At 37.5% G+C, this 14,758-nt stretch overlaps 1 pseudogene; it reads left to right on the forward strand.

Annotated features, from left to right (window-relative positions):
• The first annotated feature begins 1,700 nt into the window (after positions 1-1,700).
• Positions 1,701-2,320, forward strand: LOC101127556 (olfactory receptor 10J3-like; annotated as a pseudogene).
• The last annotated feature ends 12,438 nt before the right edge of the window (positions 2,321-14,758 follow it).

Consider the following 14,758-nt stretch of genomic DNA (forward strand, 5'->3'; position numbering starts at 1 on the left):
AGCCATTGAATTCATAGACCTTGACACATAGTAGGGGAATAAGGAATATTTGATGAATAAATAAATTAAGTAATACTCTTCTTTGGAATTCTTCTCCCTTTAAGATCAGTTGTGAATTTTATCACTGATTTCATAGAAAAATATAAGAATTAACTGCATAACCACATTGAATAGGTTATAAAATTGATTGTATTCATGCACAGTTTCTGTAATTACTGTCCTCTGTCTTTGGCTTCCAATTCTTTCTAAAATCATCATTGGAATTCTTCCTGGTTAAACACACCTCCTTTAATATCTCTGCTGATGGAATGTTTCAGATTTTATGTACACTTAGAGTACCATATAGCATTCACTAGGTGCCAGACACTTTTCTAAGCACTTTGAGATATTAATGGATTTAATCCTCACAATGACTCTGTAAAGAAGGTGCTATCATTAAGCTCATTTTGGAGATAAAGCAATTGAGACACAGACAAGTTAAATAACTTGTCCACAGTTACATAGTTATGACCGGGTGGAACCAAAATTAAATTCTGGGCAGTGTGGCTTCAGAGTACATACTGCTTCCCATTACACTCTATTTCTTCTTTGAGCCATAACAATGGAAAATTGCATTTTGATACATTCTTTGTGAGAGATCACTTGGCAAAAATTTTATAGAGAAAAACATGGCACTCTATCCAAGTTGAAGATGCTCATAACTTTTGACTCTGCATTTTTTCACTACCTGTTATTCACTTATGTGTGAAATGACATCCTGACAAAGTTTTCTATTGCAGAAATGTTTGTTATGGTAACAACTGGAAAAAAAGACTAAAACATTGACCTCTATTTCCGAAAACATGGCCACTATTGTAGTTTGAGTGGCTCGCCCACAGCCTGGCCTTGCACTAGTCGTCTAAAGCAGCAGAGCTAAGGAAAGTAATGCCCAGGACTCCAGATATTTGGGAAGAATGCTTGATCTGAGATCCTCCCAGGGCAGTCTTTGCTGGCAATTCATACTGATGGAAACGAATGGATTAACCCCAGATATTTATCAACCTTCACTATCTCTGCCTCCTCATTATGTCATCAAAGGCTCAGATTAAGGGTAAGTATAGAGGAAGCTGAAGTGCCTGGCCCATTCAACATTTTCTTCCTCTCTGACCTGGACTCACCTTTTTAATGGTCAAGTAGGGTAGCTGTTTTCGTAATTTTGTTGTTCACATTATGTTGAAATTTCCTTCCCTTTGATCTCTGCCGTTAATCCAGTAGGTCATGAGACGTTTCTTAGTTTATTCCCAAGAGTGCTGAGCTCTTGATCAGTGGAGGAACAAAGATAACCCCTGTGCCTGGAACATTATCTAAGGAATCCAAAAAACTGATGCTGCTCAGACAACTGTGTAATCCGTAACATAGTTGGAGCCTCACTTCTGTCTTTCCTTTGTCCATTTCCTTCAGATTTAGACATTCTTCAGTGCCAAGGTCAAAGTCCACTGCTGTGACTGAGCTCTTCTTTGAAGGTTTCTCCAGCTTCAGATGACAGCGCAGACTTGTCTTCTTTGTTGTCTTTCTAACTTTGTACCTGCTGACTCTCTCTGGTAATGTGATTATTGTGACCATTATTCACCTGGACATTCACCTCCACACCCCCATGTACTTCTTCCTGAGCATTGCTGTCTATCTCTGAGACCTGCTACATGGTGGCCATTATTCCCCATATGCTTTCTCGCCTTTTGAATCCTCACTAGCTTATTGTCATGCAAGGCTGTGTCACTCAGCTCTTCTATGTGACTTTTGGCATCAACAACTGCTTTCTTCTCATAGCCATGAGATATGATTGCTATGTGGCCTTCTGCAACCCCTTACGGTATTCATAGGTAAGAGGGCTTGTGTCTGGCTGGGATCTGGGTCACTGAGGATTGGCCTGGGCATGGCCATTGTCCAAGTAACATCTATGTTTGGTCTGCCCTTTTGTGATGACTTTGTCATCTCCCACTTCTTCTGTGATGTGAGACCCCTGCTGAAGCTGGCCTGCACAGACACCACTGTTAATGAGATAATCAACTTTGTTGTCAGTGTCTGTGTCCTTGTCCTACATATGGCCCTGATCTTTATCTCCTATGACCTCATCATCTGCACCATCCTTAAGATTGCTTCAACTGAGGGTAGGAAGAAGGCCTGTACCACCTGCACCTCCCATCTCATAGTGGTCATCAGCCACTATGGCTATATTTCCATCGTCTACCTGAAGCTTAAGTCCCAGAGTTTCCTGGGGCAGAACAGACTCATCTCAGTGACCTGCACCATTATCACTCCCCTGCTGAACTCTATCATGTAGATCTTGAGGAGCAAGGAGCTCAAAGATGCTCTGTGCAGAGCCATGAAGAAGAAACTCTTCAACGCCCAGTGTGTCAAGATTGTGATGGCCTCCCTTCATGTGCTTACTTCTCCAAAGTTTTGGCAGTCAGGAATATTGTGATTCTCCACAGTCCAGGGAGCCTCCTATGGGGCCTGCTCCTGGAATGTCATCACAGGACATGCCTTCTCTCAGGTTAGCAGTCATATTCCCATGAAACCAGGTAAAATGGCCTGTGAGTTTCACCAGTTCTTACTCCTGCCAAATAACACAAAAATGGAAGATTCATGTTGGATGCCTTGTAAAAAGCTTCAGATATGTTATTCTATTTTGAGGCTAGGGAACCTTCAGAGGTGAAAATGGAAAGTGTTAATTTAGTTGTTCCTTATACAATTTCCCCCTTAGATCCACCTTTTTTCCTCATGTCTTTATTTGTTCACAAACTTTGGTATAAGTTTACTGCTTCCTCTTTCACTGGTGTAGGCATCACCCTCACCCCATGGAGCCCATGGTGAGCCATGAGTATATGCTGTTTCTCCTCTGTAGCGCTGCCTCATGTCTTGCACCACCATTATCATGGGGTACAAAAACGGAGAATTACCCTTTATCACACTGAAAACAAAGTTCTATATGTTGGTACATCGCTTTATAGTTTACAAGGAAGTTTCACATATAGGATTTCACCTGATCCTTAATGAACCCTATAGAGTAGGCTGGGAAACAATTACGTTATCTTCCCTATCTTAGACCTGAAAATACTAAAGCACATATAGATAGAATTTATCTGCCCAGGCACACGAAACTAGACAGTTGTAGTGATAGGATTTGGATCTAGTTCTCTTATCATTGTCACTTGCTCTTTGTAATGAATGGAGTAACATGAAGCAGAAACTTCTTGAGAAAAATTGTGGTCTTCATTGGATAGTACAGGCAAGGCTGTCACTGTTCTATGAAGCGTGTCTACCCATTTTAGGGGAAAAAAGCATCTTCTCTAGACATTTCTGTTGAAAACTGCCATAATAATTTTACTGCCCTCTCCCAATAAATTATCACAAATCTATGATGTTTGAGCTGTAAATGATACTCCTGTATCATTTACAAATGTGGCACTGTCGCGCACTGCACAACCTGCAGAATCCTATGCTGCAATTCTGACGATGGGTGTGAAAAAGGATACTGGAAACAATAGGTGCCTAGTTCCTTTCCCGGAGTCTATATTCATCCCTGGATTGTCTAAAAGGTGGAAGACATTAAATTCTATTACTGGATGAAACACCTCCAGTTTCTCCAACTCAGGCCTTTTCAAGAGAATATTCAAGTTATTTCAAAAGGTACAGTTATTTTTGACTATAGTCATCCTGTTTTGCTATCAAATAGTAGGTCTTATTTATTTTTTCTATATTTTTTGATACCCATTTACAATCCCCACCTCCCCCTCAAGCCCCCTGCTATACTTTTCAGCCTCTGGTCGCTCTCTATGCCCATGAGTTCAATTGTTTTGATTTTTAGATCCCACAAGTAAGTGAGAACATGCAATGTTTGTCTTCCTGTGCCTGGCTTATTTCATTTAACGTAATGATCTCCAGTTCCATTCATGTTGTTGCAAACGACTGGATTGCATTCTTTTTTTATGGCTGAACATTACTACATTGTGTGTATGTACCACATTTTCTTTATCCATTCATCTATCGATGGACACTTAGGTTGCTTCCAAATCTTAGCTATTGCAAACAGTGCTGCCACAAACATAGGAGTACAATCTCTTCTGTATACTGATTTCCTTTCTTTTGTGTATATATCCAGCAGTTGGATTGCTGGATCATATGGTAGCTCAATTAGTTTTTTGAGGAACCTCCAAAAAGTTCTCTATAATGGTTGTGCTAATTTACATTCACACCAGCTGTGTGCAAGTGTTCCCTTTTCTCCACATCCACGCCAGCATTTGCTATTGTCTTGTCTTTTGGATATAAACCATTTAACTGGGGTGAGATGATATCTCACTGTAGTTTTGATTTGCATTTCTCTGATGATCAATGACGTTGAGCACATTTTCATATGCCTGCATGCTATTTGTATGTCTTCTTTTGAGAAATGTCTATTCAAATCTTTTGCCTATTTTTGATCAGATTATTAGATTGTTTTCATATAGAGTTGTTTGTGCTCCTTATACATTTTGTTTATTAATCCCTTGTCACGTGGATCATTTGAGAATATTGTCTTCCATTCTGTGGGTTGTCTCTTCACTTTGTCGAATGTATACTTTACTATGAAGAAGCTTTTTAACTTGATGTGATCCCATTTGTCCACTTTTGATTTGGTTGCCTGTGCCTGTGGGTTATTGCTCAAGAAATTTTTGCCCAAGTTAATAATGTCCTAGAGATTTTCCCCAATGTTTTCTTATAGCAGTTTCATGGTTTGAGGTCCTAGATTTAAGTCTTTAATCCATTTTGATTTGATTTTCGTGCATGGTGAGAGATAGGGGTCTAGTTTAATCCCTGTGCATATGTATACCCAGTTTTCCCAGCACCATTTATTGAAGAGACAGTCTTTTCCCCTAGTTTGTGTTCTTGGTATCTTTGTTTAAAATGAGTTCATTGTAGGTGTGTGGATTTGTTTGTGGGTTCTCTATTCTGTTCAATTCATCTATGTGTTTGTTTTTACGACACTAGTATGCTGTTTTGGTTACTATAGCTCTGTGGTATAATTTGAAGTCAGGTAATGTGATTCTTCCAGTTTTGTTCTTTTTGCTTAGGCTAGCTTTGGCTATTCTGAGTCTTTTGTGATTCCATATAAATTTTATGATTGGTTTTTCTATTTCTGTGGAGAATATCATTGGTATTTTTATAGGTATTGCATTGAATCTGTAGACAGCTTTGGGTACTATAAATAGTTTAACAATATTGATTCTTCCACCCATAAACATGGAATCTTTTTCCTTTTTTTGGTGTCCTCTTCAATTACTTTCATGAGTGTTTTATAGTTTTCATTATAGAGATCTTTCACTTCTTTGGTTAAGTTCATTCCTAGATAATTCATTTTATGTGTGGCTATTGTAAATGGGATTTTTAAAAAAAAATTGTTTTTCACATCTTTGACTGTTGGCATATAGAAATGCTACTGATTTTTGTATGTTCATTTTTTATCCTGCAAGTTTACTGAATTTGTTTATTAGTTCTAATAGTTGTCTTGTGAAGTCTTTAGGTTTCTCCAAATATAAGATCATAGCATCTGCAAAGAAGGATACTTTGGCTTTTTCCTTTCCAATTTGGATGCCCTTTATTTCTTTCTCTCGTCTGATTGCTCTAGCTAGGACTTCTAGTACTATACAGAATAACAGTGATGAAAGTGGGCATTCTTGTTGTGTTGCAGATCTTACAGGAAAGGCTTTCAGTTTTTCCCCATTCAGCTCGTATCATTTAGTATGGTACTAGCTGTAGGTCTGTCATATATGGCTTTTATTTCGTTTCAGTATGTTCCTTCTATCCCCTGATTTTTAGGGGTTTTATCATTAAGGGATGTTGGATTTTATCAAATGCTTTTTTAAGCATCAGTTAAAATGATCATATGGTTTTGTCCTATATTCTTTTAATGTAATGTATCACATCGATTGATTTGCAAATGTTGAACCATTCCTGCATCCCAGGATTAAATCCCACTTGGTCATGATAAATGATCTTTCCAATGTATTGTTGGATTCTGTTTGCTAGTATTTTGTTGAGGATTTATGCATCAATATTCATAAAAAATATTGGCTTGTAGTTTTCTTTTTTTGATGTGTCTTTGTCTGGTTTTGGTATCAGGATAATGCTGGCCTTGTAGAATGAGTTTGACATATTCCTTCCTCTTCTATGTTTTGGAATAATTTGAGTATGATTGGTATTAGTTTTTTAAATGTTTGGTAGAATTCAGCAGTGAAGCCATCAGGTCCTGGGTTTTCTTTCCTGGAGACTTTCTTTTATGGCTTCAATCTCATTACTTGTTATTTATCTGTTCAGGTTTTTTATTTCTTCTTGGTTCAATCTTGGTAGGTTGTATGTACCTAAGTATTTGTTCATTTCTTCTAGGTTTTCCAGTTTATTGGCATATACTTGCTCATAGTAGCCACTAATCATCCTTTGAATTTCTGCAGTATCAGTTGTAATGCCACCTTCTTCATTTCTGATTTTATTTACTTAGATCTTCTCTATTTTTTTCTTTGTTAGTCTGGCTAACGGTTTGTCAATTTTGTTTAACTTTTCAAAACCCCAACTTTTTATTTCATTGATCTTTTGTGTTTTGTAAATTTTAATTTTATTTATTTATGCTCTAATCTTTATTATTTATCTTCTACTAATTTGGGGTTTGGTTTGCTCTTGCTTTTCTAGTTCTATAAGATGCATTGTTAGATTGTTTTTTGAAGTTTTTTCTCTTTTTTTTTTGGTGCAGGCACTTATAGTTAAAAACTTCCCTCTTAGTACTGCTTTTGCTATATCCCATAGGTTTTGGTATGTTGTGGTTCCATTATTCTTTGTTTCAAGAAGTTTTCAATATTTCATTGACCCACTGGTCATTCAGGAACATATTGTTTAATTTTTATGTATTTGTATATCTTCCCAAATTTCTGATTATTCATTTCTAGTTTCATCCCCTTTTGGCCAGAGAAGATGCTTGATATTATTTAAATGTTTTGAATGTTTTAAGACTTGTTTTGTCACCTAATATACAGTCTATCCTTCAGAATGATCCATGTGCTGAGGAAAAGGATGTTTATTCTGCAGCTCTTGTATGAAATGTTCTGTAAATATCTATTAGGTCTATTTGGTCTATAGTACAGAATAAGTCTGAGGTTTCTTTATGGATTTTCTGTCTGGAAGATCTGTCCAATGCTGAAAGTGGGGTACTGAAGTCTCCAGCTCTTATTGTATTGGGGCCTATGTTTTTCTTTAGCTCTAATAGTATTTTCTTTATATATCTTTTATATATTGGGTACTTTATATTTATATTTAAATTTTATATAATAAATATATATTTAAATTTTATAAAATATTTATATTTAAAATTGTTATATCCCCTTGCTGAATTGACCACTTTATCATTATATAGTGACACTCTTTGTCTTTTCTTATAGTTTTCATCTTGAAATTTATTTTATCTTATATAAGTATAGTGACTCCTGCTCTTTTTAGTTTTCCATTGGGATGGAATATCTTTTTCCATCCCTTTATTTTCGTTCTATGTGTGTCTATAGGTGAAGTGCTTTTGTAGGCAAAGATCAATGGATCTTGTTTTTTCATCCATTCAGCCAGTCAACGTATTTTCAGTGGAGAGTTTAGTCCATTCGCACTCAATGTTATTGTTGATAAGTAAGAACTTACTCTTTTTTTAAAATTATTATTATACTTTAAGTTTTAGGGTACATGTGCACACTTACTCTTGCCATTTTGTTGTTTCCAGGTTGTCTTGTGATCTTCTCTTCCTTCTTTCTTTCATTACTATCTTTCTTTAGTAAAGATGATTTTCTCTGTTGATACAATTTAGTTTCTTCCTTTTTTATTTTTTGTGTATCTATTGCATATTTTTTGGTTTGAGGTTACATGAGGCTTACAAATGCTATCTTATAATCCATTATTTTAACTTGATAACAACTTAACACTATTTGCATAAACAAACAAACAAGCAAAAAGAAAACTAACAAAAACTTGCCTTAACTTTGTCCTCCCACTTTTTAACTTTTCGTTGTTTCTATTTATATCTTATTGTACTGATTATGTCTTGAAAAGTTGTTGTAGTTATTATTTTCTATTGGTTCATCATTTAGTCCTTCTATTTAGTATAAGATTAGTTTACTTACACACAACAGTTACAGTGTTATAATGTTCTGTGTTTTTGTGTTTACTTGCTATTACCAGTAAATTTTCTATTTTCCGGTGATTATTTATTGCTCATTAATGTTCTTTTCTTTCTGATTGAAATACTCCCTTCAGCATTTCTTTTTTTTTTTCTTTTTTTTTTTTTTGAGACAGAATCTCGCTCTATCGCCCAGGCTGGAGTGCAGTGGCGTGATCTCTGTTCACTGCAAGCTCCACCTCCCAGGTTCACACCATTCTCCTGCCTCAGCCTCCTGAGTAGCTGGGACTACAGGTGCCCACCACGATGCCCGGCTAATTTTTTGTATTTTTTAGTAGAGACGGGTTTCACCGTGTTAGCCAGGATGGTCTCAATCTCCTGACCTTGTGATCTGCCCGCCTCAGCCTCCCACAGTGCTGGGATTACAGGCATGAGCCACCGCGCCTGGCCAGAATTTCTTATAGGACAGATCTGGTATTAATAAAACCTCTCAGCTTTGGCTTGTCTGGAAAAGTCTTCATTTTACCTTCATATTTCAAGGATATTTTTGCTGGATATACTATTCTAGACTTAACAGTGTTTTTTTCCTTCAACATTTAAAATATGTCATGTTATTCTCTCCTGGCCTGTAATGTTTCCACTGAGAAGTCCACTGCCAGGTGTATTGAAGCTTCATTGTATGTTATTTGTTTTTTTCTCTGACTGCTTTTAGTATCTTTTCTTTATTATTGATCTTTGGAAGTTTGATTATTAAATGCCTCGAGGTAGTCTTTGGGTTAAATCAGCTTCATGCTCTATGGCCCTCTTGCACTTGCTATTGATATCTTTCTCTAGGTTTGGGAAGTTCTCTGTTATAATCCTTTTGAATAAACATTCTACCCCTACCTCTTTCTTTACCTCCTCTTTAAGGCCAATAATTCTTACCATTTCTCAATAATAATTCTCTAAAATAGCCTTTTTGAGACTATTTTCTAGATTCTGTAGGCATACTTTATTGTTTTTTATTCTTTTTTCTTTTGTCTCCTCTGACAGTATATTTTCAAATAGCTTTTCTTCAAGCTCACTAATTCTCTCTTCTTCTTGATCCATTCTGCTATTGAAGGACTCTTATGCATTCCTCAGTATACCAATTACATTTTTCAGCACTGGAATTTCTGCTTGGTTTCTTAAAATTATTTCAATCTCTTTGTTAAATATATCTGATTGAATTCTGAATTCCTTCCCTGTATTATCTTGAATTTCCTTGAGTTTCCTTAACACGTCTATTTTGAATTCCCTTTCTGAAAGGTCACATATCTCTGTTTTTTCAGGATTGGTCCCTAGTGCCTTATTTAGTTAATTTGGTAAGGTCATGTTTTCCTGGACAATGTTGATGGTTGATGCTAGTAGATATTCTTCAGTGTCTGGGAATCAAAGAGTAATGTATTTATTGTAATCTTCACTGTCTTGGCTTATTTGCAGCCATCCTTCTTGAAAAGGCTTTCCAGATATTTGAAAGGACTTGGGTGTTGTGATTTAAGCTGTTTCTGCTTTAGGGGTCACCCTAAGCCCAATAATGCTGCAGTTCTTGCAGACTGTTGCTACGGTATTGCCTTGATGGTCTTGGGTAAGATTACCAGAATTCTCTGTATTACCAGGCAGAGATTCTTATTCTCTTCCCTTACTTTCTCCCAAACATACAGAGTCGCTTTCTATTTTCTAAGCCACCTACAGCTGGGGGTGTAGTGACACAAGCACTCCTGTGGCCACCATCACTGTGACCGCACAGACTTGAAGCAAGCATAGTGCTGGGGCTTGCCCAAGGCCTGCTGTAGCCAGTCCCTGGCTACTGTCTATGTTCACTCAAGGCCCTGGGGCTCTATAATCACCAGGCAGTAAAGACAGCCAGGCCTGTGTCCTTTGCTTTAGGGTGGCAAGGTCCCTCAAGCCCCAGGTGGGTCCAGAAGTGCCATCCAGGAGTCAGGGACTAGAGTCAAAAATCTTAGGAGACTATCTGGTATTCTATTATATTGCAGCTGAGCTGGCACTGAAACCACAAGACACAGTTGTTCCTACTCTTCCTTTCTTTTACCAAAGGCAGAAGAATCTCACCCCCATAGCCACCACCACATGGCCATGAGGAGTACTGCCAGACTACCATCAATATTCCTTTAAGGCCTAAGATCTCCTAAGTTAGCTTGTGGTGAATGTTGTCTAGCCTGGGACTCACCCTTCAGGGTAGTGGGCTCCCCTCTGGCCCAGGGCAGGTCCAGAAATGCCATCCAGAAGTCCAGTTCTGGAATCAAGGACCCCCAAGATTCCACTTGGTGCTTTACCCCTTGTGGCAGTGTTCTTACCTAAGGTGCAAGAAAAAGTCCCCTTTACTTTTCCCTCTGCTTTTCTCAAGCAGAATGAGTTTTGCCCCATAGCCACCACAGCTAGTAACATGCTGAGTTTTACCTCAAGCCAGCAAGTCTCAGAGGCTCTCTAAGGCCCTCAATGTAGTACGTGGGTATCACTGCTGGTTATTCAGGGCCCAAGGGCTCTTTATTTAGCAGTCAATGGATGCTGGCAGGACAGGGTCCTTTTCGATAAGGCAACAGGTTCCCTTCTGGACCAGGGTGTGTCTAGAAATGTTGGCTGGGGGCTAGGGTCTGAAACAGGGGCCTCCTGACTGACTGGTGCCCTAACCAGCCGTGGCTGAGCTGGTGTCCAAGATGCGAGACAAAGTCCTCCTCACTCTTTCCTCCCTTCTCCTTAAGTGGAAGAAAGGAATGTCTTTTGGAGCTATGAACTGTGCAGCCTTGGGTTAGGGGAGGGATGATGCCAGCACTCCTTTGGCTTCCTTAGCTAGTCTCTCAGTCTATTCCATGCCCAACACCCTCACAACAAGTCCACTATCTCTGGGCCTAGTTTAGCCCTGGGACTCACTTAAGTGTTGCAGTCCTTATGATCTAGACTGTCTTTCAAGTTTACTTAGTGACTGAGAGCACTTTGGCCCTTGGTGGTGAGGTTTGCAGGCACTCATAGTTCGGACCACTGGGATGGCAATTCCCTACTGGCTAGGGCTAGTTTAAATGCTCCCTCTGTGTATGGGTGTCAGCTGAGTTTGTTGGTTTTCCCTTCTGCTCTAACAGAACAGCACTGAGTTCAATGCCTCACAATTGTGTTCTTCCTCCAGCACGTAGAGATGCTTGCGAGGGTTAGGGAGGGGTGGCATAGGTGACTCAGGGCTGTTTTTCTATCTCTTCAGTGCTTTTTTCAGCAATATGAAGTTAAAACCAGGTGTTATGAGTGCTCACCTTATTTTTGGTGTTGTTTTCCTGTGTAGGTAGTTGTTAACTTGGTGTCCTTGCTATGGGGATGATTGGTGCAGCTTCCTATTCTGCCATCTTGTTCCACCTCTCTCCCTGAGCCTGGTGGTTCTTATTCCAAAGTCAGAGAAGAAAGCACTTATGCATTAATTATTGTCTATGCATTAAGAGCTTTGCTAGAAATTTTATACACATTATCTAATTTAAACTATTATTCTCCACAGTCTAGTATATTAATCATTTTATTCACTCAGTTTTCCAAGCGATGTCTATTGAGGGCTTTATTACCTGTTTATGCTACTCTGCCACGGCTGGCTCTTAGTAGGTTGGTGACCTTTAAGGCTACCAACTTTTTGATCATGGGAACTCTTTCAACTCTTAAAAATTATTGGGGACCCTATGAACTTTTGTCCATGTTATTTTACTGTAGTAGAAATTAAAATGGATAATTTTATATTTGAAAATAACAATGAACCTATTATGTGATAACATAAATAACATTTTTATGAAAAATAACCAATACAACAAAATATTTAGAAGAGTGGCACTACTTTACATTTTTGCAATTCTCTTTAATGTCTGGTTTAACAGAAGACAGCTGGATTATTATGTGCGCTTCTATATCCAATCTGTTGCCATATCACATATTATGTAGCCTCTGGAAAACTCCTGTCTCATGAGAGAATGAATGAAAAAGGTAAATAATATCAGTATTATCATGAAAACAGTTTGATCTCATAGACCCACTGGAAGAGACCTTCCCACTACTCTTTGAGCACACTTAGACTAGTGTTTAAGTGTATTGCTTGCTATGAGCTGTATTTACTAATGCTCCCACTCTTTACACTGACCACACTCAGTTTTAGAATAAAAAAAAAGAAAAGAAAAACAAAATGCAAAAAACTTGAAGTGGGGATGAGGAAGCATCACTTCTTGGGAGTTGTAAGCAAACAAAACTAATGAGAAGGTCACAGACCTCTATTGTCTTTGAGCATTTCTTGGCCCATTAAAAGAAGCATCAGAAAGAAGAATGCCTGAGTGGAAGATGGGGAAGAAATGGGATTTGGGTCAGGAGATTCTAAGGGGGATTTCTTACCCATTAGTGCTCAGTATATGAGTGAGAGCTGGGCTTTCCAAAACTTGTTTTCCTGCTGATTTTCTCTTGTTCCTTGACCCCAACCAGCAAACTAGAGTCTACGTTTTGCTTCATAGCATCAGCTGATAATCAATTGAGACCCTTTCTTTGGACTGCTAATGTCGAGCAGGGAGATAAACAACTGGATGGATTTTTTTTTTTTTTATAGTTGCGTGTTCTAAGCACACTGGAGTTCAGAGCCAAAAAGTTCGTTTAAAAAAATCTATTCAAAGAGAGATTCATGTTTGCACTTATCAAAGCAGTGTGTATTTAATCATATTCCTTTTCTCTCTCATATGCCAAATTAGTGCATGTGTACACATCTGTTTTTGAGTTACATTCTGTTGTATAAATCTATTTTGGCTATTTTTGTGCCAGTTTTATGCTTCTTTAATGAATATTGATTGATTATATATACCTTGATATCTGCTAGATCAAGAAACTCATTGTAATTTTTTTCTAAAAGTCTTGCGTATTTTAGTGCATTACTAAATATAAGTTCCATGAAAGCTTATTATTTCAATTATTGTACTCTTAACAACTTTAATAATGCTTGACATAGTATAAGCACTCAGTAAATACTTGTTAAAATAATGAGTTTACACTTCTGAACTAATTTTAGAGTTAGTATTCATGCAACATCCCACATGGTTTATTTTTTAGGGTTGCACTGAATTTGTAGATTGATTCAGAAAGAGTTGACGTCTTTTCTTTAAAGAAAAGCCATCAATGGATATGTCTCTTCATTTATCTCCTTCATTAAAGTTACATAATATTTTACATAACGATATGGTGTATTTTTGTTATGTTTTCATAAGATGCTCTGGTGTTCTGTTGTTATTTAAATGGGATATTTTAAAATAATAGGCTTATTGAGTTGTAATTCACCTAACATAACATTTACCTTTTTAAAGTGCAAAATTTAGTATTTTTTAGTACATTCACAAAGTTCTATAACTATTACTACTATCTAATTTCGGAACATTTTCACCACCTCCAAAACACCCTGTATGCATTAGCAGCCATCCCCTATTTCTCTCCTGCCTTCAGCCATTGACAAACACTAAACTATTTTCTGTTTCTGTAGATTTGCCTGTCTGGACATTTCATATAAATGGAATCATAACACACATGGTTCTTTGTGACTAATTTATTTCACTTAGCATAATATTTTCAAGGTTCATCCATGTTGCAGCATGAATCAATATTTCATTCCTTTTTATTGCAGAATAATTTTTCATATGTCACATTTGCTTATCCATTAATCGGTTGTCAGAAAATTGTGTTGTTTACATTTTTTGGCTATTACAAATGTAATGGTGCTATGAACATTTGTCTGAAAGTTTCTGTGTGGAGGTATGTTTTTATTTCTTTTGGATATATGCCTAAATATGGAATTGTTACTGGATTCAGTTTGCTAGTATTTTATTGAAGTTTTTATATCTATATTCTGAAAAAATATGGATCTACAGTTTTTTTTTCTTGTTTCTTGTGATGTCATTGGTTTTGGTATCAAGAAATAATAATGGCCTTATAGGATGGGTTGGGAAGTATTTTCTCTTTTTTTTGGAAGAGTGTATGAAGGATTGATATTAATTATTTAATGTTGCTACACTTTGCAAGTGAAGCCATCTGGGCCTGACCTATCTTTATGAGAAGCTTATTCATTACTGATGCAATGTCTTTACTTGTTAGAGGACTATTCAGATTTTCTATTCCTTCTTAAATGTATTTCTATAGTTTGTATTTTTTAAAGGTGATGTCCACTTTTTAGTATTTATTTATTTACTTATTTGTTTTTAGTAACCACACAGGAAACTTAAGACGTCCTCTTTTTAATTCCTTGTTTTAGTGATTTGCATCTTCTCTCTTTTCTTCTTGGTTAGTCTAGATAAGCGTTTGTCTTTTTTTTTTTTTTTTTTTGTGGCAGAATCTCTGTCACCTAGGCTGGAGTGCAGTGGTGCAATCTCAGCTCACTGCAGCCTCCACCTCCGGAGTCCAAGTGCTTCTCCTGCCTCAGCCTCCTGAGTAGCTGGGACTACAAGTGCATGCCACCACCACCAGTAAATTTTTGTATTTTTGGTAGAGACGGGGTTTCGCCATGTTGGCCACGCTGGTCTTGAACTCCCGGCCTCAAGTGATCTGCCCGCCTCAGCCTCCCAAAGT

Source organism: Gorilla gorilla, chromosome 1, assembly GCF_029281585.2.
Source record: "Gorilla gorilla gorilla isolate KB3781 chromosome 1, NHGRI_mGorGor1-v2.1_pri, whole genome shotgun sequence".
Lineage (NCBI taxonomy): Eukaryota > Metazoa > Chordata > Mammalia > Primates > Hominidae > Gorilla > Gorilla gorilla.